We start from the raw sequence: 5838 nt of genomic DNA on the forward strand, positions 1-5838 counted from the left end.
TCATCCAAGCATTGAGAAATTAGTCAGTCTAGTTAATTTATTATTATCTTATTTATCGTTTTATTGTAGCTGTCATATGGTCTATATCTTTATAGTAGTAGATCTTAACTGTAGAACTCTTTCAAACTTTCAAGCTTTAGGCACCACCATCTTTCACGAGCCACCTACCTTACAGCCATCCACCACCACCTTTAGTCATCCGCCACCCTCCGACGACTATCGCAATATTAGATAATTATCAATTTATCTAATTCTGATCTTCCTCTATTGTTTTATTTTTATCTTTTCACTTCGACCTCGGAATCATGTGAAACCAAAATCATTGGATTCGTAACTAATAAGGATACAAACCATAAAAATAGTATAATTTCCATACATTCTAGATCCTAGACCCATAACACACAGGTACCACGATCAAAACTTGGGTCTAATGCAAGTATTACACGAACATATGGGTTAAGTTAGTCGAGTCAAGTCAAGTTATTTTGTTAGACTTGCTTATTAATTTAAATTTCAAATAAAGTAGATACTGCACATGTGAATCCAATCCACTTGGACTTTACTCTTATAAATAAGAGTGGTCATGAGTTAATTATTATTATGGAATGATATTGAGTTTAGTTATTTTCTTTATCTCGCATTTATCTTTTATCGTATTCGTTAGATCATCACTATCTTTGTAGGAGTAGATCTTAACTGTAGAATCATTATTCCAAACCCTAGCCACCATCCTCCACCATGAGCCACTCTATTATATAGTCGTCTACTGCCGCTTTTAGTTGTCCGCCACCTTCCAACGACTGCTGCAATGTAAGAACCACTAAATGTGCTTTTATTAGTTATACTTCTAATAGCAAAACTTATTGTTTACCGGAGATGAATACAAATGTTGTGATTAAATCTAGAGATGCCGAATTCTTTGACGATAAAACCTTTAAAGAATCTAAATTTCTAGATATTTTAATAATCAAGGGAAATTTCTAGATCATGATTCTTTTGAAAATTGTTTTAAAGATTTGGAAATTAGAAAATCTAAAAGAATTAGAAAATAAATGAATTTTAGTCGTGATTTTATAACTTATCTTTCCAAAGGCACTTCAAATTTTGTTTTAAATGAATTTTGTCTTTGTCTTAATATGGAGAGTGATCCTTCTAGCTTTGATGAAGCAATGAAATCAAGAATGCTAATTTTTGGAACAATGATGAAATGGAGTTCATTTTGTTTAATAATACTTAAGAATTTGGTAGACTTTCCTTTGAGATCTAAACTTATTGGATGTAAATGGATATTTAAGAGAAAACTTAAATCTGATCAATCCATTGACAAGTATAGGGCTAGATTGGTAGCGAAATGATTTAGACAATCCAAGGACATTGATTATTTTGATACCGATGCCTACATAGCTAGGATATCTTTGATTAGAATCTTAATTTTATTGGCATTAATATATAATTTCAAAATCTATCAAATGAACGTGAAAATGATATTTTTGCATAGTTATTTGGATGAAGAAGATTATATAAATCAACGAGAAGGTTTCATTTTGCAAGGTCAAGAAAATAAAGTATGTAAATTGGTTAGATTATTATATGGTCCAAAACAAGCCCCTACGCAATGACATGAGAGGTTTGACAATGTTATCATTTCTAATGAATTCCGATCAAATGAGACAAACAAATGCATCTATTATAAGATGATTGATAATGATATTGTGACCATATGCTTATATATGGATGATATATTTATTTGTAGCAAGAGTGATTTATGCATTAAAATAAGTACAAATTTTTTATCATCACATTTTGATATGAAAGATTTGGATATTGCAACAACTATTCTTCGTATGTAAATACACAAAGATAGAAAGTCTCTTGTATTGTCACAAAGTCATTATATGAAAAAAATCTTTTAAAAAAGTTTCTCAATTATATAATAAGATTTCAAGAGTTCCTTATAATTCAAGCTTGAAGCTTGATAAAAATCGATGTGTATCATAACTTGATTACTCAAGGGTTATTGAGAGTCTGATGTATGGAATGTATTGCACATGTCTAGACATTGCTTATGTGGTAGGCAAATTAAGTAGATGCACTAGTTATTCCTAATTTTAAGCATTGGAAATCAATATCCATTGTATTAGGATATTTGGAAGAAACTAAATCATTTGCACTATACCATAGAGGAAATACATATGTTATTGAAGGATATAGTGACGCAAACTAAAACTATGTCGATGATGATTTTAAATCTACAAGTGGGTGGATTTTTACTTTTGGTTGTATTTTTATTTGTTGGGGATCTAATAAACATACTCGTATAACTCATTCTATTATGGAGTCTGAGTTAGTGGCTTTATGTAACAACCTGTCCTAAAAAAAATTAAAAAAAACATTGGGCACAACGTGGCTGGCCGACGTGGCCCTAACTGCCATTGCCGCAGCCAACCAGCTCCCCACCGTTGCTGCCTGTTTTCGCCACCGCCTCTCGCCTCTCTCTGTCTATCTATCCCTCTCATTCTCTCTCTCTCTGTCTCTGTCTCTTAAGCTTCCCCATCTTGGTATGTCGAGGCCGGTCACTTTAGACCACCGCCGTGCTATCGACGTCGATCCCCTAGATGCCTTTCTCAAATTAGGTTATATTATATATTATGTGCATGCATGTTTTGGCCTCCAGCATGATTATATGACTTTATCTAGAGATGATTATAGTCGAGCATATTTTTATCATGCATGTGATTAGGTTGATTTTGGATATGAGTATGATGATGATAAAAAGAGATGATTAGAGATGACTATACTATTATAATTTTATGTACATGTTGATCTGTAGCATGAGTATGCATGTGACAATTACCATGGGTATACATGTGTTGACTAAATGGTTGGAGACTATATTATATTATTTTTCTCTTGATTCCTGTTCTACCTATATTCTTGTTATGCATTGATTTGTTATCGTACTTGATATATGTATATGATCTGTTATTTAGAAGGACAGCATAAAATATAATTGATAGGATAGTTGATAGAAAGCGTGAGGATACCTGAATTAGCGTGAGGATTAGGACGCGCTTGGTGGATGATTGATCGCTCGACATAGTCGCAATTCTGTGGCCTTACGTCCGAGGTCGTTAGTCTATGTGCGTAGCAGATATTTGGACACATGCCATTTGCTAAGGCATATTAGACGATGATTTGTATAATACATGTCAAATTATAGTGTACTCGTGTATTAGTTGTTTAGTTGTATCTTGATGGTTTATCATAACCTCTGTGGGTCCTGCTAGATTTTGTAGTGGTCTAGTATATATTATTGTGGACTTGGATATTTATATATTAATAGGTTTATTTAGTTGATAGTATAATTTATTTAGTGTTGAATTATTTGAGCATTGATATGTTAGCAGGTATTATTTAATGATGTCATGATTATATGTGCACAGGAGTGTATTTGTACGTGATGTGTCCCGCCCGACCTGTCGCGTGCCGTGTGGGCACGTGGGCATGCACATGCCTATGCTGAGTGGGGGCATTACACTTTGAGAGTGAAAAACATAAGAAACAACTTCCGAGATAAGACTTATCACACGCTATTGATAATAATATGCTAAAAATAAAGCGTGAAAAAGACAATTGTAAACACAAAAGTTTTTATGTAGAAATACCCCAAGCAAGCAATTTGATGTGTAGGAAGGACTCCATCAGGCATGGGTGCCACATAACATGTATGCCCATCAGTGCTAAATATGTCATGACCCCAAGAATTGATGAAGAGATGAAACAAGAACCCCACAAATGCTCCTATAAGAAAACTCTGACGACTCTTTTTAGCAACGCGCTGGCGTACGATGCCACATCCACCACTGCATTGCGTGCTATCATTTGGAAGCATACGACACCACATCCACACTAGACTTCACATCTTGAGGACAAGATGGGGGAAGCATCGTGGGTTGTGATGGTTCATTGGCGTCCCTTGTTATCTTAATTTTTAGCTTTTGTTTAATTATGCATTGTATTTCATTTTTAGACCTTGAAGTCTTGTTAATTGCTTACTAGATGTTTAGGGAAATAAGATAGATTTTAGCAAGTGAGTTCGAAAGCAAATGGTTGGGATTCGAATGCCTGATTAACATTTGCAAATCTGGAGCCTTGTTTTGGGGCATTTGAATGACTGATTCACATTAGCAAATCCTGAGACCTATTTGGGGCATTCGAACGTGATCGGGGTGCGTTCGAATGAGCAAAAAATTGAGTTGTAATAAGATTTTTTTAGGATTTTGAATGATTGGCTAGCCTCTAAATATGTGGAAAGGTAGCTTCTTTTCATTATTAATTAATCAAAGGAACTTTGACTCTTCTTCTTCTTTCTCTTCTCCTTCCTCCAAGCTTGGTTGACCTAGATCTTCCTATGATCCACCATTGCTAACCATCTCCTCGACTAGCCGTATCTCTTGACCCTAAGAAGCGGCGCATCTTCTTCTCTATCCTTCTCTTACAACTTAGCCACCTTCCCTATGCCCTAATCCATCCATCCACTTCCATCCAAACCCTTGGCCATTCTCCACCTCATTCACCAGCCTTCCCCCTCCTCCATCCACACCACAAGATCAGCCCTACATCCCTGGTCTATTCCTTACAATGATCGCCTAACTGCAGCTTTGATTCTTGTCATTTTTTATGTACCTTTTTCTAGTAAATGAGATATCACCTTTTGGGAAACGATAGTACAAATATATAAATTGACAAAATACATTCTTTTTCATTCAGCAATATAACAACTTCTAAATTTTTTTTCTTCTTTTTCATTCTAGCAACAAAAACTCAAATAGTTCTTCTTCTTTTGCATTATTCTCTAATTTTTTTTTTCCTCACCTCTCAAATGGAAACCTCAATAGGTAATACTTTCAGACCTCTACACTGGTATGCCATAATTATTTTCCATATAGAGGATACTATAATATTAGATAAGCATTAGAAAGAATTTCACTATGCTAGATTTGAAGTTAGCTTTATTAAGGATGAGAATATTTTGTTAATGTTTGAAATCAACATATATTAAAAATTTATCTATTTATTTACAATTAAATATATAAGCATGGAGATAGTCTAAGATAAAATTTTGTTGATATGGTTTCAGAAGATATCTTTTGTTTTTCAAATTGTAGATATATTTTTTCATCAATTATGGGTTGAAAAGAAATATTTTTCAATATTTTTGTAATATTTTCAATAAGAGCACTACAAAATATTATTTATTTTTACCTCATATTGCAAGAAGGTTTTTATGAGATCTCCGAGCATTTAATGTATGAAGATATTCTCAAAAGTTTTGCAAGGGTAATATTGGTATTTAAAAATAATATTAGGTAAAACACAAAAATATTATCAAATTTATTATCATAAAATATACTTATATAATAATAAATAGAAAATTATTTTTGTGCTTAAAGATTATTTTGGTAAGGGGCATATCACTTTTCTATACCTAGTCTATTTTAGTCATATTTTATATATTTATTTGTTTATAGTGAGATATTATACTTATTATTTTGTAAAGATATTCGTTGCTTTGAAAAGTGCAGAGGGTAAATTTGTAACTATATTTCTTGTTATTACTCATATTCCCTTCTCACCGGTGGAAGTTGCAATCAAATTTTTTACATAAACTATTCACTTGGGCAGGTTTACGCAAGTTTTGTTTTATAACAACTACTTAGAAAATTATTCCCTTTAAAAAAAAAATAAAGATCCTTTTGTGTTATGCTTCTCTCGTCTCATATTTTTTTAATTTATGTTTTAAAATTACAAATATTAAAAAAAAAGATTATAACTGTA

Source organism: Typha latifolia, chromosome 4, assembly GCF_019914945.1.
Source record: "Typha latifolia isolate L0001 chromosome 4, TyphaL0001v2, whole genome shotgun sequence".
NCBI lineage: Eukaryota > Viridiplantae > Streptophyta > Magnoliopsida > Poales > Typhaceae > Typha > Typha latifolia.